The sequence below is a fragment of the Euwallacea fornicatus genome, chromosome 20 (genome assembly GCF_040115645.1).
Source record: "Euwallacea fornicatus isolate EFF26 chromosome 20, ASM4011564v1, whole genome shotgun sequence".
Lineage (NCBI taxonomy): Eukaryota > Metazoa > Arthropoda > Insecta > Coleoptera > Curculionidae > Euwallacea > Euwallacea fornicatus.
The window spans coordinates 1,381,200-1,408,722 of NC_089560.1; the positions used below are offsets into that span (position 1 = coordinate 1,381,200).

General features: G+C 37.2%; 1 protein-coding gene across 20 annotated transcripts in view; it reads left to right on the top strand.

The window, feature by feature from the left end:
- The window catches only part of bru3 (bruno 3), a 457,921-nt gene that overhangs the window by 235,180 nt on the left and 195,218 nt on the right, over positions 1–27,523 (top strand). For 2 of the 20 annotated variants that reach the window (XM_066294037.1, XM_066294034.1), the window contains exon 1: positions 24,641–24,765. The exons of the other annotated variants lie outside the window; for them this stretch is intronic. The gene's annotated coding sequence lies outside the window, so the exon portion shown is untranslated. Of the gene's footprint in view, positions 1–24,640; positions 24,766–27,523 lie in introns of those variants that run through there. 20 annotated transcript variants of the gene reach the window in all.

Genomic DNA, 27,523 nt, shown 5'->3' on the forward strand with positions numbered 1-27,523 from the left:
GAAAGCAAAAAAACTTATCGTCAAATAGGTAAAATGGTCAATAGGAGTCAGCCAACCATACAGAGTATTATAGATCGTTATATCGATGAAAAAGGGATTGAAAGCAAAGTGTGAAATAGCACTAGAAACATCCTCAATGATTGTGATGAAAGGTGGATTTCAAGAAACGTTGCGGAAAATCCAAAAATGTCTGCTCCTAAATTGCCAAAAATTGTGGAAACCTAATTTAATCCACAAACCATTCGAAACTTATTACACAAACATAATCTATAGAGCAGAGTAGCTCGAAAGAAACCGTGGATCAGTGAGACTAATGAAGTCAAACGCTTAAGATTTGTGGAAAAATACCAAGAAAAGGATTTTAACTTCTGGAAAGTCGTAGTTTTTGCAGATGAGAGCAAATTCAACATTTCCGACTCAAATGAACAACTAGTTTGGAGAGACTCAATGAGGCATTAAAAGAGAACCTTTCACGGTCTTCAGTGAGGCACGGAGGAGGTTCCATTACGGTCTGAGGGTGCGTGTCGGCAAATGATCCTGGGGATTTTCATTTCATTGAAAGTACCACGGACCAAAATATGTATTTGGACGTTTCAAAGCAAAATGCGCAGAAATTGGGAATTGAAAGATCATTTAAATATTACCGGGACAATGACCTAAAGCACAAGGCACTAAAAATTACACAATGGCCGCTTTATAATTGCTCTAAAGTAATAGAAACACCTTCCGAGAGTCCAAGTAAAAACGTAATTGAAATTTTATGGAGCCAGTTAAAAACTGCAACACGAAATTTCTAATAAAGCACAACTAAAAACTGTTTTAAGGAAAGAACGGGCAAAGGTATCGACAGAATACCAGGTACACCGATATGAAGTGAGCGTCAGGATGTAAATGTCTCGATATAGGGCATTTCTCGTAAACAAACCTTTTTTTTTGTTTGCTTGGTTGGTATGCAAACTGACAAACATATTTAGAACAAATCAAGTCCTTGAACAAATAACAAAATATTATTTCATTGTGCTAAAAATGTCGAATTTTGTACCACAAAATGATGTTTTGCGGAAAGTATTAATTTTTTGCTTTCATTTGAAGAAAAATGCTGCAGAGTCGCATCGAATGCTTGTCGAGGCATATGGTGATTATGCTTTATCAGAAGCAACATGCAAAAGATGGTTTCAACGATTCAGAAATAACAATTTTGATGTGCAAAATGAAGAACGTGGTAGACCACCAAAAAAGTTTGAAGACGCCGAACTGCAATCAATATTGGATGAAGATGACACTTTAAGTCAAAAGCAAATGGCAGAAATGTTAAATGTTGCACGACAAACAATTTCTGATCGTTCAAAAGCTATGGGAAAGATCCGAAAGTGTGGAAAATGGTTGCCGCATGAATTGAAGTAAAGACAGATGGAGAACCGAAAAAACACCTGTGAAATTTTGCTTCAAAGGCACGAAAGAAAATCAGTTTTGCATCGAATTGTTACTGAAGATGAAAAATGGATTGATTTTCAAAATCCTAAACGAAAAAAATCATGGGTCGATTCGGGACAACCATCAACATCGACTGCAAAACCTGATCGATTCGGCAAAAAGGCAATGCTGTGTGTTTAGTGGGATCAGAAAGGTGTGGTGCACCAGAAGCTTTTAAAACCTGGTGAAACCGTTAATACTGGTCGCTACCGACAACAATTGATTAATTTAAACAATGCATTGATCGAAAAACGATCAGAATGGGCCAGAAAACACGAGAAGGTAATTTTGTTCCATGACAACGCACCTGCACACAAAGCAACGCCGGTTCAGGATACCATCAAAAGACTTGGCTGGGAGTTGCTGCCCCATCCGCCGTATTCACCAGACTTGGCTCCTTCGGCCTACCATTTGTCTTCATCGATGGGACACGCATTGGCTGAGCAGCACTTCGATTCCTACGAAGAAGTAGAAAATTGGGTGTCTAATTGGTTTGATGCCAAAGAGGCACATTTCTATTGGCGTGGTGTCCATAAATTGCCCGAAAGGTGGTCAAAATGTGTAGAAAGCAGTGGATAAAATTTTGAATACATTTTTTTTTCTTTCCCTGTTAAAATTGTTTTATTTCATAAAATAGCGCTCGTTTCATACCAGTAGACCTGGTATTGTGAGAAATTGGTAAAATCCATACCTGACTGTCTAAAATATGTAATTAAAAACAAAGGACTTTTAACTAAGTATTAAATTAACATTGAATATGGTTTAGAGTTACAATTTAAATTGTGTACGAGTTTCATTTTGAAGTGGAAAACTGATTTTCATTTCGTATTAGGCGTGTGTGTGGAACTTTTGAATATTTATTTAAATTTTTTGTTGTATTCAATATACAATTTTATTTAGACCATATATTCGTTGTCAGATCCTGCTTATTTTGCTACTTATACCAAATAAGCTTAGCGCACAAGTGACATTTTGACTGACTGTATGTATCTGTGTGTTGGTTATTAAAGTCTGAAAGAAACCTGCAACTTTGATTTGGCCTGTTAAAAATACAAGAGAGTCCAAATCTTTGCTTGTGTCAGAATAAAATTGCATTTAGTTGATAACGAGTATACAGGAGCATCAAATTGCGGTGGGTATACATAATCTGCCACTTTCCTAGAAGGATCAGATTAGAATAGAATTAAACGTGAGACCTTGAATAACCTTGGCATGGATATCGGGTCGATATACTTTCTACTTCAGTAAAGATCAACAGTGTTATTTACTTAAGTTTAAGGTTATGCGGGGCTTAGATTGGAAGTACATATTCGAGAAATTTGGGATGCTCGAGTAGTGCGGAATAAAGCAAAAGTATAACCGACACCTAGACGCTATTTCCACGTTTCCATTGAACAATTAAAGTTGACAGGATGTCAATAAATTGACCCTTACATAGATAACTCTCTACACTTATACGACTAGTTACTGAACCCTTTTGAACGACGTGTATGTTATGTAGGTTTTTGTTTCGTTAGTCTAAGGTAGAATTCAAAAATGGGTTTATGAGGGTGGATGCGGCTTTGCTCTTCACTTTGAAATGTAACTCTTGAATAGAATAGAATCGAATCGAATATCAATAGGAATAGGAATCGGAATTGGAATTGGTATTTCCCATCTTCGGAAAAGTCTTAAATACTAAAACGCGCACCATGGGCGTACCCTAGTTGAGGGTGCCATAGACATCACGTGCACTACCCGCCACAGTGGATCGTGGTGCCGAAGCTGATATGAAGTTCTTCGTCGGCGGTAATTGCGTCTGCAATATTGGGACCAACAAAGCTCATCAAAATAATATCGCTGTCGACAAAGTAGCTCAGTGGGAATTCTCGCGCACCAACCAAAGTCTACCATGGGCGTGCCATAGGGGTGCATCATCTCCTTGACAGTAATTTAGCCCTAACACTATCTACAATCTACAACCGTTCAAATCGAGTCTCGACCTGCTCAGAAAACACAATGCAATATAATTAAAAACTATCTACAGGGTGGTTGATTTGACTAGTATATCCTACAGTTACGTAAAAGCTCGTTTGAATGATATCCTTAACTTTTGTACTTTCAATTCATCCTTACCACATTGTAATCAAATATAGAGACATATGGAGTGATTGCACTATAATACCAACTGGACAAGGTCCAGAGGCTCGCGAGCTGAGAAATAAGGAAGAACTGGAGCTGTGCGAACGACTCCCACCAGGGTGAAACTATTGTTAAATATTATGCCCCTGAGTCCTGGGCCTATTTATTAGGTTCGTTTGTGAAAATTGAATTACTCCTTGTTTACAAAAACAAATCATAATTATAATTAATTTGTCCTAGTACTGGCATTATAAATGAGGATTCCTACATTTCAGATGTAATTTAATCAAAGTAATTCAAATATTGTGATGTAGTTTCATATGTTTTTTTAAATAATTTTAATTTAGTTAAAGGATGCTTTGTTAAAAGCGAAGCATCAAACAGACGGGCGTGGAAAGGGACACACTTCTGAGCTTTGTTTATCTTCGAAAAAATCGACAGATATTCCTATTAGGAACAGGAACATGAGGAGTATCACATTGAGATCACCGCAAATTCGGTTTTTCAGTGCGATGAGGGGGTTGGATATATGAATTTGTAAAATCTGAAGCCAATATCAAACCTTGTTTAGTTCTAACCATTATTTACGTCAGCAAAATTCAACAGTGTTTTCTAGTTTACGTCACAACCATGCGTGGCATTCAAATTGAAATTACCAAGACATCTTAATTTCGGTTCGAGAAAGAGGTTAAATTTGGGAAATCCTAATATAATGCGCTTTTACACAGGGTGTTTAGTAACTCGATACATTTCTTTAAGGGAGTGACAGAGCGTGAGATAAGGACTAAATTTAACTCAACTTACCTTAGTACCAAAGTCAATAATAATTAAGATACAGGGTGTCAAAGAGCAACTCATGCACAAATTAGAAAATGGGCACGTGCGTGTGTTAGAAGGAGAGGGAATCACTTTCAACAAAACCTTAAATAATTAGAATAAAGTATGTATTACTTTCACAGGAAACAGACAACGGTTCCTTTAAAGACTATAATATTAATGGAAATTCAATAAATGCTGAAATTATTTTTACATTCATTTTAGGTGCGGTTTTCTCGGAAACTGTTGCTTCTAGCGACTTCAATAAAGTATACCTGTTTTAACAAGAAAAGGTAGGGAAATCCCTTTTCCCAGCCCAAACTGACACACAGGGTAGCATAAAAAAAGTTCTAGCGGTTTGAAGAGGTCTTAATCGACGCAGGTGGCGCCCTCTAGAAGATGTAACTAAATGGTGCATGAATTTGAATTTCTCATCCGAAAAAATCTCTGGATACACAATTTTACAAAATTAGCTGAAACAATTAAAGAAAATATGATTTGTTTTTTTTAATTTGGACACCCTGTATCTTTGTTATTATCGACTTTGGTACTAAGGTAATTTGGGTTAAATGTAGTCCTTGCCGCATGCTCTATCACTCCCTTAAAGGAATGTATCGAGTTACCAAACATCCCGAATGGGCAGAGTATGAACTTTTGTTTGAATGACAAAAAATCAGCAACGCTGCATAGTCAAAAGCAGCGATGCGCTGATGCAACATATTAATTTTAATATGAATTCCATCGGTATATGCGATTTGGAAATTTTAGCAATCGGAAAGATACTTCGAACTTTATTAAGCTCTGGCAATAGCCACCATTTTATATTTACTGTTATTAATCATCATTTCGATCTCATTCAAAGATAATTGAAACATGTTGAGAACGTTATAATACCTGAAGGAAACTTCATGCTTCGCGGAGCGTTGGCGGGGATGTTCTCATTATTATTGTCTTTGTTGTCGTGTTTACTAAAAAAATCATTACTTCCTGCGATCTGAGGCAAACCAGGGGCGTGGGTGGGTATCAAACTATAAATATCTATCATGCTGTGAGAAGGCACAGGGATTACGTTTAAATTTATAAAGTCCGTTCACGATTTGTTGGGATCGACCCTATCCATAGAAATTTAGAAAAAATGAACGGGTAGGAGATCGGATATTTTTTGATTAAAAGTCTAATCCCATACTCAAATTATTAAAATTCCTCGCCTTTTTTACGGAGAGTGTTTCCTCTGGCAACTGCCTAATGTTTGATAGAGGCCTTATATTAAAGGCGAAATTAGAGTTCAACAACTTTTGAATCTCAATGAAGTTAAAATGGGGCCAGTAAGCACCAAAATTGAGCAGGATAAAATTATCGTTTGTGTTTAAAAGTTGAAAAATCGTGTCCAATTATTAACTTATTAAAGTAAATTAAATGAACACATTTTCTGCCCGTTTATAATTGCCACTCCTTCTAGGGAGGAGGATAAAGAAAGCTAAAAAAAAATGAAAGCACACAAATGAACGATGACTCATCAAACTGATGACTAACCAAGGGAGTAAGAGCGACGAGAGGAATTCAAGAGATTGCGGAAGTGAGGTTCCTTAAGTCATTATATGATGATACGTTCATAACAGCATGGGTCCGCAAACATTTCCTTAAAAAAATACTGAGTGTGAAAACTAAATTTATTTAATGCTTTGCCGCTAGCTTCCAGAGATTTTGACACACCACATGGTAAAAAAGTATTCTGAGAAAAAAATACTCTAAAAAAATACTCTGCGACTTGTTTACTATCATTGGATTGCACTGTAAAATCTTCAAATACACTGATGGACAAAATTAGGGCACTACCTAAAAATTTTAAAGAATTTTTAATAAAACTTACATACCTAACAAAAATTTATTTCATTTATTGAGAAAAGAAATAGAGGAATTAAATCGCTTCCCCTCCCCTACGTGCAATTGGATAACTTTAGTTTGGTTCAGTTTAAAAAAATTTTTCAGTTTTTTTGTTGAAAATTTGCGAATAACAAAAATCGAAGATAAACAGAATATCCCGTTTTTGACTGCTTCAATATGGTTTCTTGCCACCTCTAGCTCGACCAATTTCCCCCAACACGTCTTGGAATGTCACTAAAAAGCAGCATGATAAATCCTTGGGGCATGCTGTGCCATTCTCGAAGAGCTGAGTTTTCCAGCTCAGCCAAGTTGTCAGAAGCAGGAGATGTCGTCGTCGAATATGTCGTTCGAGATAATTCCAAACATGTTCAATCACGTTCAAATCAGGACAGCGTGTAGGTCACGCGTTGCATGCCAACCTCGTTCAGATATTCGCGCACGGTTACAGCTTGGTACGGTCTGGCATTATCATCCATGAACCGAATTTTGTCGGCAATTTGAGGTGTAAAAGGTGTTATATCTTCTTTTAAAACGTCTTGGATACACCTTTGAGAGAATAATGCTCTTCCTCGGGTCACTACGAGGTCAGTACGGGCCTTCAAAGAAATACCGCTCCAAAATATTATTGAGCCGCCATGAAAAACGGCTTGGGGAACCATATATGCTTAGCTGTCTCTTTCGCCTGGTCTTCTCCAGATAAAAATGCGTCCATGGGAAGCTTCTAATTCTATTGTGATTACATCAGTAAATAAGACTCTCTTCCACTCATCCAAATCCCACTCGACATGTTCTCTTAACCATAGCTCACCTGTGAGCTCACCTGTGAGCTATGGTTGGGGAGGGGTGTACGGGTTGTTTTGCACTCAATCCGGATTCATTGAGTCTTCTTCGTACTGTTTTGGAAGCAATCGCAACCTTTCGGCCATTGTGAAGTCGATCATTTCTCTCATTTCTGGAGAGAAACCGATTTCTTAATGGCGTGCAGGCGTACTGGTTACAAGATACTGCCCTCGTTGGTTACAGGATACTGCCCTCGTTGGTTACAGGATACTGCCCTCGTTGGCTACAGGGTACTAGACAGGTCGCCGAGTACGGCAACGCGTTTCCTTAAGCCGCCGAAGGCATCGACCAATGGCGGTTTGATGAACACCCAAGTTTCGGGCAAGCTCACCTTGGGTGTACCCTACTTCCACCACCAAGATGATAATTTTAACAGTATCGTGCTCACTTTAATTCCTTGCCAGAGGCACTCCAATGCGTACGTATAGAATCAAATCCACAACGATATCACGCTTGTTGACAGTAATGATGCAACATTGTAATTGGCACAAAACAAGTGGTGGTGCGCTAATTGGGTCCACCAGTGTGTATCCAAAATTAAAACGGTCGGTTTCGTGACACGAGGTCTTGTTATGATTAATTTGGAGAATTAGGCGATTTAAGCTCAATAACTATCAAATTACGGAATGCGAATCAAAAAAAACCAAAGGCCGAAATATAAGCACGAAATGCTGCCTGAATATTTGCCCAACCAATCGATATTCAATCACATAAATGTAGACCGTTTTGTCAGAGCATGCACATAATCAAATCAAGACGACATCTAGCTCCTTATTTGCTTTCCTCTTACGGGAACTCTGATTTATTTGTTGCTTTACGGAGGCAGCGTTCTATAAAATGACGTCAATTTCGTTTCACTGGCTCTGCAAATAATAACAACTATAATTACATAGTGTGGTATATTTTGAGTGACTTGAGGGTTTTCCAAGCTATCTGCAAGTGACATTCGGCATCGAAACTGTTTGGCCAAATCCAGCACATTCGGCCGCACCGAAATCTGCGTTGTGACTGTGGACCGGCGGTCAGAAGCAATCAAACACTGAAATAGCTTTTCGCATAATTAGACTTGCAAATGGGGAAAACTCGAAGACGTCGCCATAATTCCAATATGGAGGATGATAGAATAACTTCAGCGCCTTTCCTTCCATTAGTGCTCGAACTCCCGAGCCATTCTAATTTCCAGATGAAATAATTTTAAACGAATTCGAATAACAAGCACATCGAAACTTTGCGCATCAGTCCTTATGACCCTTTGATATTCTTTGCCTCTTGCTGTAATTGGCCGCCTTTTCTTTTCCTTCTCGGAAAACCGGAACGGAAAATGCTACCTTGTTAGATGAAATGTTTTGCTTCAATAGTTCACTTCACATGAAATAATCGTTTGGAGAACAGTTAGCTTTTTTTGATTTCATTTCTGCGATGTATGAAGTTTCTCAAGGATTATGATTCGAACGCGCTTTGTTTGCCGTACCGTGCGAAAAATGTAACATAACTTTGCACACGGACTTTTATTTTCACTTAATGCCTCATTAAAACGGAAATCGGGTCAAATTTGAAGTTTATATTTTACAGGGATGTGCCGAATGGAAACCGTAGTGCCTGTTGGGCATTAGATTGCACGAGTGGGGTTCTTTAAAGTTAGAGCACATTTAAAAATTACTGTTGAACTTGCAGAAAGAAAACTTCTTTATTCGTGTTGTTCTTTTTTTTTTCTCTCTCCAATCTGTTTTGAATCTTGCTTGATTTACGGAAATTATGCGGGTGTGTAGACCACTGTTTTTTTTTTAAACAGTTTTAGAAGAATTCTAGCGAGCGTCACTTTGTCGCAGGCCAAGAAGCATTTAAAAGGTATCCAAAGGGTATGTCGTGGAGCTTTGGTCTAGTTTGTATGGGTTGATATGAGCTTTTGTGCTCTGATCTTGAACGAGCCAAGAAAAGCATAAAAGGGTCAGGGCTCATCACTTTAACCCACCAAAAATTAATGGTTTCTTCTTTGATGACTTGGTTAATGACTTTTTTGATATCGTAATACGTGATTCATCACCAAAAAATTGCAGATTTTTCACTTATTGTCCATATCAATACATCTACTGGTCGCATGTTAATAAAAATTTTAAATGCTCGGTAAAACTTCACTGACACTGTTAACAAATGGACAACATAAATCAAAAATAATTTTGCTACGCAACGCAATATTAACGTTTCGTGATTAACATATTGTTTTTATTGTTGCCTATTTGTTTGACATCTGTTGATTTTTTTTCTAAACCGGATCTTTTCGTTAAAACATTGTGATTCCTTCCACAATGGATGCATTGCTGAGAATAACAAAAAGGAATGTTTAGGAAGCATAAAATTGCGTACAAAGACATCACGAAATGTTTTAAGATTCTTCCACGGAATGTTCGGAAATTTAGGTGAAAAAGCACCCGTTGGTTTCACGCTCTATGGTAACGAATTAATTACAACTTTTTGCGAAATTAATATTCAGTAATGATTTAAATGAACATGCCCACAATCTGTTAAAAGAATGATAAAAATTATATATAAAGCTAAAAAATCTATGTGAGATTGAAATTGAATAATACTTATTGTGTCCGGTTTTTGTCCATGACTTCATCTGCAAGCTTTCGGAACCGTGGAAGGAATAGGGGTACTGAGTTGGGTAAAATAAAACAAGAACATAGTTGAAAAATGTAATAAACCATTTAATGAAACCTAACCTACGCTAACCTAACCAAACCATTTTTACCCAAATAAAAACAAACATATAATATAACTGAAGAACAGGTAAAATGTACAGTGTGTCCCAGAAAGAGACGAACAGCATGGGAATCTTGGAAAGAGTGACAGATTCCAAATTACTTAAATTAGGAAAAAGTTGCACAATTTTAAACTAATTGATAAATCTGTTTTTACACCGGCGGAATTCTGAACGGTTACGAAGATATCCGGAAAAAAAAAACAAATTTGGAGGTTTTGGTTATTCGCCACTAACTCTTATGTGGTTACAGTTGGAGGAACGAAAGTTTTGCATTAGTAAAGAAATTTTTTTAAAAACTTCTCAGAAGTTTTGCTAGTTTTCTTGTTGAAAACAGATGTACTGGAACTTATAATGACGTTTTGCGGCCTGCGCGATATCCGGGTACAAGTCCATTGGATTTCCCCCTCTGGGGTTACATTGAAAACAAAATGTAGACTCAACGTTTTTAAAATGAAAAACAATTACAAATATACGTAAGAGAAACATTGAATGCGATTACCCCAGAACTGTTACACGGGGAATTATATTCGACGTGAAAAGAACATATGTACGTTTGGAAAATAATGGTGATTTATTTGAACATTTGTTATAATTTGAAATTTCTATTTAATCCTAATTCTGCGATTTAGCGATTATTGTTTTTATCAAAAACATAATTATATTAAACTAATTTTTTGCCTATATTATTCTGATTTTGGCAATGGGCATAAGTAAATTTAATTATGCAAGCGTTAAGCAAATTTATGGTTTCACACCTTTAAAATATTTTTAATGGTCCCATGGCATTTATTTATTTATTCTGTACCGTTGTTATAAGTTAAAATCATAGCTGACTCATCAAAACACGTTTTAATGGCTATAACTGATAGAGTTTCTGCGAAAAATTCCAAATGTGATGCATGCCCGAAACCGCAGTTTTATGAGGATTTAAAAAATGTGAAATTTCCATATTGAGCCTATATGAAAATCAAAAGTTCCACAGTTTATTTCTGAAAACGAGGATTTAGCAACAACACCGGCAACACTGCTAAGAGGTTCTCAAGAAAGTGTTTTGATAGTGTAAAACTTTCATTCCTCCAACTGTAACCGCAAAAGCGTTATTTGCGAAATACGAAAAAAGCCAAATTCGTCTATTGCCGGATATCTTCGTAATCGTTCGGGATTCAGCTGGTATAAAAACAGATTACTAATTTGTTCCAAATTGCGCAATTTTTTCCTAATTTAAGCGGCTTTGTACCCATCACCCTGTCCGAGATTTCCATGCGGTTCATTCTCATCTGGGGCCGACTGTATATGGTGGATTCGACATTGTTTAGATTAGGTTATGTTTCATCATATTATTTATCACATTGTTTAACTGTTTTTTTTTGTTTAATTTTACCCCACCCAAAATCCCTATTCATTCCAGGATCCCGACAGCTTGCATATGCTCATATGGAAAATAAGTAAAAATATCCGCAATTTTTTGTAAAAAATCACGTATTGCTATATCAAAGGGGTAGGTTTTTCAAAGGAGAAGCCATTAATTTTCGGTTGGTTAAAGTGATATGTCCCCGAGACCAGCATTCCCTCGGAATGGATAATGCAATTATCTAAGGGCTCAATTGGAGGCTAAGGTGTTTTAAATTGTACTCCAGACAGTTGTGATTGACTAACGAGTCGCTAGGTTGTCACCAGAGCGCGGTTACCGAACTACTCGTGGTATTTTTGATGAATCCGGTGAAATCATAGAATGCGAAAGGTTCTCTACAATCGTGTTTTTTTTCAAGCTAAAAATGCAACTATACAAAAAATATACGGTTTTCTTTCTTTTTAATCTCGCTGCCTTCCCTTACCAACTCTATCCGTGTCCGTTTTATTTTATTGACTTTAGTGAACTTCTAACATAATTAGTTTGCCGCCCCCGTAATAACCGTTACACTCAATCCAATTCTTCTGGCAGAATATTGCCGAGGGAGAAGCGAAAATAAAAATGACTAATTTCTGGCTCTGCATCCACATAATGATATCTCGGGAGTTTTTCCATCCAAACTTCTCGAAGTTCGCTTTGACAAATGACGGGAAAACGCTCGTCATTTGTTATACCTGTTCTATTATGGGGAGTGTATCAGGATTCGCACGCACGGAGATTTATCCCGTCCCTGTTCCGTGTCAATTCTTGTTTATTTCGGGTTTATTAATAAAATATTTATTAAAAATTAATGGAGTTTCGATGGAAAAAGTGAACGCCAGAGAGTTTTGTTGAGTCAGAAAATATTGGATGGGATATGGGGGGAAGTTACTGATGAGGAAAGTTCGGAATTGGTGTCGGATTAGGGCGGCGTGTTTTGAGCTGATGCGTATGAGTGTGTGTGTGTGTGTGTGTGTGTTGCTTTGAGCAACATCACCCTAAATACAATATTTATTTGAAATGCGACATCGATTTTGAATCAGAAACTTACCCGAGCGGAAGATCAAAGATGGCGTATTATTAAATAACTCCCACAACAATAATGAATTTCTCTCCGAAAATCTGATATTGAAGCCGGGAAGTTGTTACTGAGGAATGCGTCCCGAACGGCATTGTTTTGTCAATATTAGAAATTCTACTCTGCAGTTTCTGTAACAGTTAGGCAGGGTATATTAACGTTCCACTTCCAGGCAGAAGAGCAAATTATTAATATAAATTTATAATAATTAGAGCTCGGGCGCTCTCACGGATTTCAAGGTGCGAAGGGATTAAAGGGGAATAATTGGTGGTTCGGGCGAAGTGAATGATATGGTTTCCCAGATGAGTTATGCCACTTACAGATAAAGAAACCGAACATAAATCTGAGTGTAGCGGGATCATAAATTCCCATTGTAAATACACCGACACCTATTTTACGCGAAACGTAATATGTTACAGTTTGTTTTCAGTTTCATTTTCCATTTCGACGTAGACAAATTCCCTTCGCAGTATCTATTTCTCGGTATCCGGTTACGAAGGAACTTTGGACCCTGGAAGATGAAGCAAAAGAGAATTATTATTACCTAGGAAAGCGCCAGTTTTGAGCATTATTAACGACTTTTATACATAACTTTGCCGACATTTATCATCGGGATGTTTCTGAACCACCCGCTTGCTGCAAACACCGAGGTTAATTCTCGGAATATACGCCGTTAAGGTGGGGCTGCATAAATATAAATAATTTATTAGGCCATCCAACCGTTTTTTACTTCTTCTATTTTATGCTGCTTATGGAAATATATAGGCTCAACCTGCCCTTAAATGATTTTTACCTTTAAGCTCTTTATGCCAGACTTTTAGCGGCTGCTCCAATCTTGGATAATGTGCTTATCGTTCCCATTCGAGCTTTACATTCCAACCGTTAAAAGTCAATACATTTCCCTTAACTTGAGATATATTGAAAACATGATTCCGTGAAATTTCGCAAACTAAAAAATGAAACCAAATTCTCAAATAATGCAACAGAAAATGATCCTTTACCGCACATCGATAGCAGGCCTCCGCTTCGCAGCGTCCGGTTGAGTGCATCAAAGGCATTAATGCACGTGTTAAGTTCAACATTTCCTCAACGAGGCCTATGTGTTAACGTTATTGTTTTCCGTAAGTGCAATTAAGTATTAGCGCATGGTAATATTTTTGCACGTATATGGGCGATGCACATTTTTACCGCACGCGCAAATACCTATAAATAGTTTTGAAACTGATATGGGCCACTTTTATTTGCATACAGCAAAACTTTATACCACACGCTCGTAGGAAAAAATCTTTGTGCCGCACTCATTAAAGTTACATACATTTAAATCCTTGCTCGGAAATGTACTTTGGCACACCAGTGTTGAACAGAATTGTGAATAGTTGCAATCGCATCTGCTGCCTTCGACTCATTTTCAATGCTCTGTATATCCTTTTGTAGCTTTTCATTTCATAGCCGACTCTCTTGCTCCTTCTGTTTTTTTTGCAAAAATCCCGCTCATTTAATTTCTCTCCCATTCCTAATTAGTTCGTGCTGTATGACATACTGTGTGTGAAATTTAGACATATAAGAAAAGTGAGCTGAACTGAGAAGAGTGGTAAAGATGATTTTATAATTTCCAGGTATGGACTTATACAGGGTATTTGGTAATTCGATGCATTCCTTTGGGAGAGTGAAAGGGCATAAGGTAAGAAACAAATTTAACCATTACACGTATGTTCCAAAACTCAACGGTTTTTGAGTTGTTTTGATTTTTTTTATTTTGGTTTTTAATGACTTCGAAGTGATTTTTCGAAAAGTCTTTTTTGGTTTTTTTTTACGCTCACCGCTCGATTGCTTGCTCAGCACCATGCTCTTCTATGCGTGATGATCCGATTATGTGAAGATTTTAAGGAAATACTTCCATAAAATAATTTTTGAAGATCAGTTGCTCAACTTTTTCAAAAAATGTTCAAGGCAGCATGCGTGCAAATAATTTGAAAAAGTTACTCAGTTCGATAGCTATGCAATGAGGTATTGCATGTTCATCAAAGCTGGTCTCAAAACAAAAAGGCACAAATTATCAGTGTCGCAAAAACAGTAATAAAACGTGCTACAAAAATAAAAATAATAATTATTTAGAGATGTCTTGTAAAAAAAATTAAAATGTATTCTTATTATGTAAGGCCAGGGCTTTCTGAGTTCCTATCTAACAGTGATGACTGTCTCACTACGCACCCACGGAAAAATCCAAATACGCCGGCGGAGTTTCTTACTTGATCGAAGGACTAGACGGACTACCGTCATGAGATAATGGGGGTCCAAAGGTCTGAGAGGGTACAGAAACTCTGTTACACGTATGATACTAAATTTAATCACAGACTAGTTGATGTACAGGGTTTCATTAGACGAGATGCGTCAGAAGGTGGTAAAGTTTTATTCTATCTTTAAATCGGGTGAGTTGAGGGGTTGCTGTTAACGCGACGAGACGAGAAACGGTTCTGGTCTCTGCTCTCAGAGGGATGGTGTTCTCTCCCCGAAAAATACAGGTCCCAGTGTCTCCTTTTTCCCACGAATGCGTGGGAAAGTCACCACCTTAATGCTTTCGCACCATTCCCTTATCGCTGACACCATTTGGTTCTTGGGCCACTTGTGCGGGATTTTAAGAGACATTCCATCTTCATTTACTGCGACTCTTTATCTGTTTTACGAATCGCAATTCATAAATCAGGAGGGAAGCAAACCAGATGTATGGTACTTAACGCGGTACCCATGGTTCGGCCCCTAATGGTAGATCGAGGTTTAAGTTCTGAGTTTCTATTTTAATTTATTGCCCAAATGTTAGGGAATTACGTGAGAGCGAGATCTTTCTGTTGGAATTTCTCCAACATAAGGTATTATTCGAAACGATGCCCTCTACTGCTACATACACGTGCTCCTTTACGATTGTCGGTTATTTCTTTTCTATCAAACGTCAATTCGTCGGTGCACAAGTTTCTTCTGAGGAAAGTTGCATCTTCCATATCAGCATTTAAGATGAATTTGCAATTTTTACAACTTTTCTCAGAAGAATTCTATAGACCGACGAATCCAATTCCGATCAAGAAGGACTAATCAACTGCCATCAAGTTCTTTACTAGACTGAGGAGAATCTACATATAATTACCAAATAAACTTTAGTGTTAATGTGTGACTTCATTAAATAAACAATATTCTAATAGAACCTTATTTTCTGCGGGATATTTTATATAGCGAAAGATACGAAGAGTTCCTTATGAGTGACCTACCACTGTCATTGGAGGGTGTGGCGCTCAATATTATTGAAAATTAAATATTCTAGTATAGCAAGTGTCCTGCACATTATCGTCGCACTGTAAGGGAGTTCTTTGACCAAAGCTTTCCGAATCGGTAGTTCGGGAGAGAAGTTCCCATATAGTGGTCTGCAAGGAGCCCAGATCTAACCCCATTGGACTTTTACGTATGGGGTAGGACGAAAGAACTAGTTTATGCTCGAGAAACACGGATAAGAGACAAATTAACACAACGTATTGCAAAAGGTTCAGTAATTCTCAAGCAAAGGTTTTCGACCAAGGTGACCGAAACAGAAATCACAAAACGAGCATGTGCCTGTATTAGAAGAAGACGGCATCACTTTGAACAATACCTTATTTAATAAGAATAAATTTTGATATTTCTAAATAAATATAATGTTTACTGTTATTTTGCAACATGTTTGGTTGTTGTTTTTGCAGCATTGATAATTTGTGTATTTTTGTTTTCAGACCAGCTTTGATTCGTTGAATATGCAATACCTCATTGAATAGCTATTGAAACGAAGAAGTTTTTAAATGAGCTTGGACGCATGTTATCTTAAAAATTTTTGTCAAAAAAGCTTCGAAGACGTTGAATAGATGATTTTCAAAAATAATTTTATAAAACTATTGACTTAGAATCTTCAAATAATCCAAATGTTTCAGAACATTTTTCATTCCATACGGAAGACCATAATTTTCGGCAAGTAATAGAGTGGTGAGAGTAACAAAATAAAATGAAAAATGTTTGAAAAATCACTCCGATGTAATTAAGAGCATTAAAAAACAAATTGAAAATTAAAATAACTAAAAAACTATTGATTTTTGAAAAAGCTCCTTACCTAAAACTTTGTCACACTCCCAAGAGAATGCATTGAATTTCTAAATCGTATGAAAAATATCCAGATGACGAAAAAAGGAATCCTTAATATTATCCTGAGAAGGCCTCAATTGTATTAAAGCGTATTACTGACGATTGGTTTTCCCTCTTTGATCGCTTTATGACACGGATTATGCTCATGTCTCGTGGCATTGTTTTACTGGAAACTGTCTCCCTCCCCTTTTGTTCCTCTCATCTTTCGTCTCCAACTACAACTTCAATTAGCTTTATTGCAAATTTCGGACCAGGTTTGATTAGCTTCTCATAACTTAACCAATGACGTAAATTTGTTTATTAACTCATATTAATGAAGACGTAGGTACAACATGTCGCGAACTGGACTGTACATTAATTGGACCTGCAAACACTGCCATTTCTACGAACCAATTAAACTAGCAACAATGCATATAATATACAGAAAATTGTCACCTCTGGTTAGTGTGTATGTTTCCTTTGTACCAATACAGACTATAAACTCTGCACGAACTATATTATTTAGTTCCATTTCAGAATTCAAATTATCTCGAAAACATAATTCCACCGCCCGTGTGCTATGTATAATACTCGTATAAAGAAGAACTTTAGCCCCAAATTCGGTTCACTTTGATTTTCGGATTTAGAGGTCCACGTATGGAGGCTCGTGCTGTTTCTGCCAGCTCATTTAACTTTGTTCTGAGGACTTGTATTAAATACAAAAAAGTTTCACGTACTGAAATTCGTGTAGTGCTACTCATAGCTGGCTAAAACTCTTTTAATACCTATATAGAATAGCAAATTAGCTACAATAATAATTAATTATTACCCGGTTTTTTCCTGGCAAGTTTTGATGGCTGGAAGATTTAACCGTCGTTGAGATTAAGCATGAAAGTAATTACAAAATTATATCTTAAAAGCACTTTTTAAGTGAGTATCGGATGGGAAAATCCGCAGGTTGAATATCTGTAATAAACTTCCCCCCAAGGATCAAAACCTTTCATAAAAACACACTCTTTGTCGACTTTCGGCAAAGTTTTTTGCTTGAATATTACCTGAGTATATTTGAACTTTAAGGCAGATTGATGAGTTTAGTCCTGCTGCGTACGGGTAGAAAATGAAGTTAGAATGACTTTATTTTGCCAAATTTATCCTAAATATTTGAGTTTTGAATCCAAAAATAACCAAAAAGCGTTTTTGATAATTTCAACAAAATTGTCACTTTGATAACACAATATTAAACTCCAAGATTGTGAAAAGCCTTATTGTGGCATGAATGCCAAGTTTAAATCTCTAACCTACGGTCATTGGTACCTCACGCCGATGCGTACATCCGATTTCTTCTATTCTAGATTGTCTTTTAGTACAAAAGGCGAGAAGATATCGTTCAAAGTCATTCAACACACGCAATACCGGTGTTTTTCAGATCTAGTAATATAATAGAAAACCCTATATAAATTAAAGCAAAATATATTGCATAATCTAGTGATGTATGACACGTGCGTATTTTTTAGTTTAAGCACGTAATTAAATATTGATATCCAGGCCTCTGCGAGTGTTAGAATCCGATCTGTGACACCGAAATATCATTCATTTGTATGTCATTTAATAATTCCCGTCACGTCTCGTATGAACATCATATATTGATGAGAACAGCAACTAATTTGGCCGTACATTGATCGACTGTTATTCGATGTGCCAGTTTTATGGCGATGAAAAATACATTTATACATAGGATTAAATTTTGTTATGTGCAATGGATATGCGAGCAACAACGTTTATGCAAATTGCGATTGTTTTTGTGATTAGAGGAAAAAAGAAAAGGTTCCAATTTATATTTTTCATCAATAACCAATCAGAAAAATAGCCATTATTGCATATGATTATCGTGGGATTTATTTTCCAGGGAAAACGTCAATTCGTCAAAATTGAAAAGCGTTGAAACAGATTCAAGCTTGGTATTTCCAAAAAAATATATTTCCTTTGTTAGTCGTTATCTCAAGAAGGGTAGAAGATGGGTTTTCTTCTTTGAACGCCGTCCTCGTCTGTGTTTTCGTAAAGTTAAGAATTTTGGTCTTTCAAGATATGTAGGCTGCTATACCGCTTTCTCCTTCAATTTGGTAATTTCCATACAATTTATTATTTGTTTGTTTCATGCGAGTATAGATTTCCTTTGTGGATCAAGTTTCGGAAATTCCAATACTCTGACGATCCAAAGTTTCAATACAGCAAAATCCTCCGAACATCTGCAAACATGTTACAAATTGACCGTGAGTCGATATGAGTAGTCAACAAGCCACGGGCCCTCAATTTAATGGAAGACCCGAAGTCACTATTTCCATCTTCAACTTTGAACGTCATCTTTAAAAAAAATTCTAGTGAAAGGTTGAACCCCTCGTAATAAGTGGACCATACATTCTCATGGTATACCAGTTCCTGAAGATGATTGACCTCCATTGTCTAGTATTTAGCATCCTCCTTTTTAACACAGTACTCTGCAACCTCTGAGGTTCCACTGCTAAATGTCCGATCCCGGATGAGATTCATTGTTAAAAGTATCTCAGGGAAAAGTGTCCATACCGAATATTCTTTAGTTTTTTTGTTAAAAAAAAAACATTGAACGACGTCAACTTTGATAGGGAGGGGGACTTCGTTGCTAAAAAAGTTGTTTTGGAAATTTCATCCCTCTACTCTGGGGAGCCACCCCTTTGAAATTTTCAAATTGGAAAAGGTGTTGTGTTATTCCGCCTGAAAGGTCATTTTGTTCTCTGCATGATCAAGCTTTTACTTTTTTAATTTTGCACGGCGATTTTGTAGAAATTCAACAAAAATCAAGTAACTTGACTTAAACCATATTTACTAATTTTATTTATTTTATCTTAAGAAACGTAAAAAGTGACCTCCATTGACTTTTATGCGCCATATAGAGCTGGTCCTCGAAACATCATCATACGTTATCTAACACATCTAGTGCTATTGACCTGCAGCACGATTCGTGCACGCAACTCTTCGAGGGAATTAAATTGTGTGTCATAGATTTTTATCTTCAAATGTCCCCATAAGAAAAAAATTCAGAGGACTAAGTTCAGGGGATTTTGCGGTCCACTTCACTAGATCTCCTCTGCCAATCTATCTTCCAGGAAATTCGTCATCTAGGAATTGTTGAACAGTAGCAATGTGGTGTGGAGGTGCTCCACCTTATCGAATAACTAATGCTTATTCTAGAAAGCAGGGATCTTGTACAAATATTCGAGTTATCCAAGGAAATATGGCGTTTTATTGATGTTATAGGTGGTTTTCTTCATTCAAGTTTACTGAAACCAAAAATGGTTCAACAATGTGATCACCCAAAATCCCTGCTTAAACGTTTAATTTTCGACGTTGCTGAGTATAGATCTCGCTGAACAAATCATGGTTGATCTTGCTTCAGCAGCGACAGTTACATGTGTTAACTTCGTCATTTAAATAGAATGAAGATTAATCAAAAATTCCTGTATTATAGAACAAGTGTCTGTTTAAATGTACCGTGTTACTAAAGAATTCGCAGAATTCCAATCGATGGTCGTAATCATTCTCATTTAATTCCTGGACTAGTTTTATGTTATGGAAATGTAGTTTTAGTTTTTTAAAAATTATATGAACTGTACTTTTTTAACCGCCAGATTCCTCAACAATCTTTCGTAGAGATGTTCTGCTATCCATTTCAGCTCGATTCTCTTTTCTAACGTGTACTAAACCATGTTAATCAAATTAAAAATAGAACGAACTTCAACATGATGTCTTGCAACGAAGTACTAAAACTTCTAAGTGCAGAGAAAAATATATTATAAATAATTTTTTCCTTTAAACAAATTAAGGTTTATCAATTTTAAATGGGATGTTAGAAATGTCATTGTTATTGATACATTTCAGACGTCAGGATGTTATGAATTTAACTGTACAATTTTTGCATTCATTACGATAACATTCATGGTTAAAATTCAATTATTTGGTTTTTGTTTAATTTCTACAGGATCGACGTACAAAAATATAAAATAAAAGCTTTACCATGTAGAGAATAAAATTACCATCCAAACCAGGTATAACAACCCTTCTTCGTACTTTAAAATTTCGAAGGGGTGATTTCCAGGAATAAAGGGTTGACTTTGTTTTATTCCTAAGTAATGTCCATTGTGACAAACTGTTTTATTTTTGTTAAAAGTAGCTATGTTGTTTTTCCTTTGTTGTGCAATATTCGAAAAACATTCGAACTGGTCAGTGTTGCAGTGGTATATGTATACAGCCAGTTCAATTCTTTAAAGTTGAGCCAGAATTTTCCTCTCCGCTGATTTTAATAGAGTTTTATTAGTTCAGAAATAATTTCTGTTCGGTATACGCGATCTAGATTACGCAATTTAGAATAACTACTTTCAAAAAATATTTTGCCTGAAATCCCCCTCAGCTATTAGATAATTCGATTTTTTGTAAGTCTGATTGTTTATCTTTCTCTTTTATTGCTTTCGTCAACCAATATTGATATTAGCATACCTCTAATTAATTGCTGAACTATAAAAAATAAGTAAGGAAATCATGATCGGCTGCGAATTGATCCAAAAATGCCTTCTGGACTCGGCGGAACTGCCTTATTTTGCAGACAAGCAAATTTATTCAGATCCGTCGATCGGAGAGAAAAACTCCGTTGGATACTGAAGAAAAGGATTGTTTTTAATTAAAAATTTGTAATTAAGCTCAAAGCAGATTTTTATCAAATATTTACGGTAATTTAAAAGTAAATGCCGCCTCAATATCAACTTGACTGCTCATTAAAAATTAGCAGGGTGGACTATGTTGACGGTAAGTTACAATTTTATTTAGAGTTGCCCCTCTAAGTCTGAAAAGGAATAAGTTCCCTTCAGGGACGCTCGGGAAAAAGTATTTTAATCCAGGTATTTAACACCGAAATCAAAAAACGTGTGAGCTTAAAGTTATTTCCTTGTTTACATTGCTATAATTTCAGGTCGCATTGGGCTGTTCCGTGCGAGTAAACAATATGAATTTTTAATACTTTGCAACACTGAGACGTCACGATCTATCAACAGTAGCAGCGAGACAATTTTGCGTAGAACGTTCCTCGCATAACCTAAAGCCTTGTTCATACAGAAAGAAATGGATTGAATTTGTGCTGCCTAAGAGGAGGATTTGTTTCATTGATTTGTTTCTGAGGAGTAATGTTTTAAATCCACCAAAAGAAAGGACGCACGAGCACTAATCGCGAAAAGTTCATTTCATTCTGCTCACTTACGTGCGTGGCAAAGGTTCAGTTTCTCCTTTTTTTGCAGTAATCCGCAATCCACGATTAATGGGTTACAATCTATTTTTTACCCACAAAAGTGGACCCAACAACGTTTGTAATACAAAGATAGGCAGGTGTCAATAGAACATTACACATGAAATGCCCTGGAGGCGTGCGAAAAGTTCTTGTTGCACAATCGCGGTTATTCGGTTATAGAGTATTTTTTGTGCGCACAAAAATGGCCAGTAATTTTGAGATACTGAAGTCTTTTTAAGAGAAAATACTTTCAAAGTTCGTTAGCCCTTATCTCACGTAATCTATTGTTGTTCAACAGACGTTCTGTAAACGGTAGTTAGGAGGATGCTTATATTCGCCATGATATAAGAGTTCGCCTTGCCTTGTTCGGGATTAAATATAGAAAAGACGGAGTGCCTCGGGACATATTTGGATAAAGGGAATTTATCCGACGTTCACTTTCCTTTAATTTTTTAGACGAGGAACGGAAAATACTGAAATTGGATTTGCGATAGGTACCAGCAAAGAGCTACGTCTGCATTAATTATTCTAATGTCCATAATAACATTTGCATTAAATAATGGAAAAGAAATACGGCCAAGGGACTGCTCTGTGCCTAATTCATTTCTCTCTAGACAAACCAAGTTCCTCGAAATAGAAAATTTTACACAAGCTTGTTTTGTTCCAAATCCCCGATCTGAGCAGGAGCTGAATCGCCCCGAGTTACTCAAACATACAGATAAACAATGCTTTATTTATGTAATTCAAACGAAGCATCCATTCGAATGAAGGTTTTGTAATTGAAGGTAAAGCGAGATGCCGTTTTCTTTTTAACTATGCCCAAAAGGGCACCCAACGTTACGTTTCTCGAAAATGTTTAAATCACAATACGACATCTGTTCCTAAAATACCTCCCCTTTGTATACATAAAACACCTTTTTGGGGAATATTCGAAGGAAATCTCGAACTTTTCTATTAAAACTTCACATGCATATAGATTTTACGGGGAACGTTGGAGCAGTTCAAACATAGATTTGCCTCGACGAGGCTACGTAAGGTGATTAGGAAAGTTTTACCATACCTCCGAAAGTAGAAAGAAACCGGCTCCAATGTACTCCAGTCTTTATAGCTTTGTTTACTTCCAGCCACATGCAAGTTTATATAACACTTCGTTTTAGATTCAAGGCAAGGGGATTTTACTATAACACCGATTAGGCATTGATTGTCTTCGTTTTTTTATTTTCCAAAGTAAAATGTTCCTCATGCACCGAAAGCATGGAACGACTCTAAGTGATGCATAAGACCACAGTCGAACTTCTACGAATAGAGACAAAAGGAAATAGTTTCAGCTCCCCCTGCAAAAAATTTTGAGTCGTCAACGGGAAACGGAGTTCCACACACTTACACATGCACGTGAACGCACACAACTCGCACACGAAGTTACCTCAATAAGTTCCATTTTTTTTTTGTACCAGTTGCAGTGATCGTAAAGCTCCATCTCTTGCTCCTCTCATCCCTTCCTCCACCTACCCTCATCTCTAATTACTTCTGTTCCTCATCTCGACTTTCTTTATTCGTTGAAAGATTGTCATCTCAAAGTTTTTATCACAGACTGATAATTTGATGGGATGAATTTGATAATGTGAGCTCCTGTTGGCCTCGTTCTCAGTTGTTGCTGCAAGCTTTACTTCTCGCTCTCCTCATGTCTACGCAAATTGTGATATTTGATACAGTTGATTGACAGTCGAGGAATCAATAGGAATTTCAGATGGTATGTATCAAATAAACAAATCTGTTGTATCAAGGGTATAAAATTGCTCCTACTAATAATCGCCTGCCGTCGACAGGTGGAGAGGAAGATTTCATTATACAGGGTGATTCACGGCGCACCTTCAAAATTTTATTACTTAAAGAAGTGAAAAATTCTATACGGCTGTGTTTTCGTGAAGGAATTTATTTCCGCTTTGCTCGTTGGATATTTAGCAGCAAATCCTGACCGTGTTGCAAAATTCTTTGCGCTGTCATGGGCATGTACAACTCCGCTACCGATAGAGATCGGACACATGCTTATATAAACTTTGTTCCGTATTTTCTATCAGCAAATTCATACCTCAAATTGTGCCGTACAATTCTGTAACGCTCTGCATAGATACTCGATACGCTCGTGCTATGCATAAACTTAATTTTCATTCATGCGTATTTTGCACTGTGCAAACTTTGCCGCAATGCAAAAATGTGATCGTTTTCGTCGCACATTATTATTGTAACAACGCAGACATCTAATATTTCGGTCGGCTGGTAAGAAGATGTCGGACATAAGTTTCCGTGATCGGTACAACGTTGAAAGTTTCCGAAAATTGAGGGTGTTAATCGCTACTTTCAGTGGAACCTCGGATCTTATTTTAAAGTTTTACTCGAAAATAGGGGATTGCGTGCAATTTCAAAAACATCGTACCTCCTTTTAATTTATCTATCGATGTATTGGGGCGGCTTTCCCTTTAAAAAGGCTTTGCAAACTCAATTTGGAGCAAACTTTTCCCCCCGGATGAAAATAAATCGCTTCGAGTGGACTCAAAACCGACGTCAGCGTCACTTCAAAAGAGAGACATGTGCCCCATTCAAGGTCGCCGTCGTCGTGGTACACAGGTTACCACGGACGACGCACCACACGCGTTGAACTTGACGCACGGGTGGGCTGCTTTCGACGTTACCCCGACGACGCTACGAAGCCGCTACAGTGCGCAAAATTGCACCGCCTTCGAACGCCGTGACGTCACGGCGCCCAAACTCCTCCTCAATATAGAGTCGGCCACATTTCGGCCGCCTGTTGCTAGTTCTTCACCATCGATAGCCGGCACATTGCTGTTTCGACTTTCAATTTTAAAAGTGACTTTTGACGCGCGTTTTGGCGGCCCATCACGATCTCGACGCCTGGTGGTACCCGGCACCATTCATGACACTGGGATAAGCATCAGGTTAGAATTTTCTTAGGGTTTCCATGATTAACTCTTGGCTCTCATTGTCAATTTTTATATCTACTGATAGATTTGGTTAGCGGCGTAACCAGCGTGTTTGATCATGCTACAGAAAGCCCGAAGCCTTTTCGATTGATGATGTTCTCAATGCTTTTGAGGCTATGATTATGTGTCATGACAAACTGAGTCGCTATTAAGTATGAAATGATTGTTTATATCTGGTTACGACGAGTTTATGGCTCCACATAACTGTTGCGTGTATGACGCACATTTCTGTTTACATGTCGCGACAACATGCCCTTTGAGTTTTTTTCTCTAAACGCGATTATTGACATATAAATAATAACTATATATTTATCCATGATGTGCAGGGCCTTCTCTTTGAGGCTTGCTCTACATGGGCTTTGTTTTTATTAGGCATGTTAAAATATAAATCGTTCCTTTATCCTCTCGTTAATATTAAAAGTGGGTCATTGAATAGAATGAAAAGGATTTTAGGTCAGTCAGTTCAACATACCATAATTTAGCCAGATCACTACTGTTCATCGTTTTAAGATTTATTACATAGCCTTTCAAATTTCCCATTTTTCATTTGGACCTATAGTGTAAACTCAATCCTACTGATTTATCACACGAGTATTCCGTCGAAACGCACCACAATTCGAAAGTTAATAATTCTAAATCCAGAACTGATATCGTCGTACACTAGACAGGAGCTGTTGCAATTATTGCTTCCGCATATTTGTACAGCTGTTGCCGAACTTCCGTTATTTTCCAAACCTAACCGATTTAAAAAAGTGTTGCTATTCAAGTGACATTATTCACTAGTTGCATTTTTTATACTTAAAAAGCCTGATGATTTAATTAGGAATGTATACATTTTGGCCGTTGCATTGAGAGCTCGCCAAAAATTTGAGCTACTTCCTATTTTCTTACTTTAATTTTTTTATTTGAGAGCCGCAAACTTTGAAAAATACGTTGCCAAAGCAAATATGCAACGAAAAAGGTGATTTTACAATAAATAAATTTGACAGCAAACAATAGAATCAGCACAACAGTAAATGATAGAATAAAAAGGAAAATTACCTACTTGGATATGTAAATGATGGCTCAGTAAAATAATCGGATATTCTGTTAATAATAAAGCAGATATGTAGTTTTATATAAAATAAGCGAGCGGTTTTATTTAGCCTTGTTTTAGAAATGTGTTAGTATTTAAAGTTTATCATCAGCGGTGCTAATTTCATTTCTTAACCTTAATGGAATATTTTAACACGTCTTTGATCATTAAAAAGTCACGACTAGAATTACTAAAGAATCTCCATCGCAGTGTCCTGCAGGGCTCAGCTCTTTTCCGAGTCCACAATTTTCACTTTGTTCTTATCAAGGCCCACTGGGAAAATTTTTCTCTGTGGGCATTAACGTTTTGCTAGCTTTTCCAGAAATTTAGTTTCTGAAGTAGCGAAACTCTGCCCAAGTAACACTTAACCTCCTTCGCAAGTTTTCTCGCTACACTAATTTTATTATGGCATAGTTAATAGAAATGTGATATGTCCCTCTCACAATAGGAGAAAGAAGAAAAAATCTTTAAGTCCTCTTCTAACGATAACACCGCAGCAAATATTTTTGGTGTAATCAGCAATGATTTGAGAACTATCAACTTAGTGATATGTAGGGAGTAATCTTTTGAGGAATTTATGCCCAAACTTGGCTGCACGCGTTTGTTTAGTCTTAAGCTATTCGTTACATTGCACTTTGAAAGTAACATAGGCAGGACGAAGAGTGGATTAGATTAGAGTCTCCCATTGGTCATCGACTTTTAATCAATTAATCGCTATACTCTTATGCATGGTCTCTGGAATCACGATCATTACCTGGAATGCATGGAAACTGAAATAAAGCCAGACATTAAATGTTCATGTGCCGCGCTTCCAGCCATGTAGCACACGTTAAAAATGAAGTCCCTAGAAATCCAACCTGTCGGATCAGGACCTGGATTTTCACTAGTTTTTCAGCGGGACATGGGACTTATAATTTCAATCGTACGAGTTACACCATGTCCCGGAACCTCCGTTAATGGCAACTGAAGAGTGGATCCGGCTTCCTCAAACTCAACAGATGTTAAAGTTAACCACAATTTTGACCCACGAAGGGCCTGCCCGTATTCCCACGTGTCCCTCCCACGTCCTTACCTTCGCGAATCTGACCTCTTTGCGAAAGTAGGTCTTCATGTTTGTAATTCCGTTCAGTGTCTACGAGTATTTCTAGATGTAAATTTTCTTCTTAAGACTGCCTTAAACGGCGACTGGGAAGGCGTAAAAACTCCCTTCGAGCCCCACCTCGTGGTATGAGATATGCGTTCGGAGCTGAGGCTCCTAGCTAATGCGCTCGTGAGATATTTTGAGATTTTAGTTGGTAAATTTCATTAATTGTTAATTCTTTCTTTCGCGGCAGGAACTATTTATAGTCGTGACTTTTTAGGGCAATAAAGAATCATAGGTGCAATTCGTAAGTGGGGTAATGGGAAGAAAATTATTGCGAACACGTAAATGTGAAAAAAAACGAAACAATAAAAGCAAACGTCGGTTGGTTAGCACAGTGATCGCCTCAATTGCTTTACATGTGTATGAAAGTAATTCGCAATTCCGTCAACGCCTTTTAAAGGCATACAAACGCACATCGTTTATAGGTACATACGTATTCTCCGTCATTTCGAAATGTATTTTCCGACTTGGGGTTCTCTATGCTCCTGTTTCCT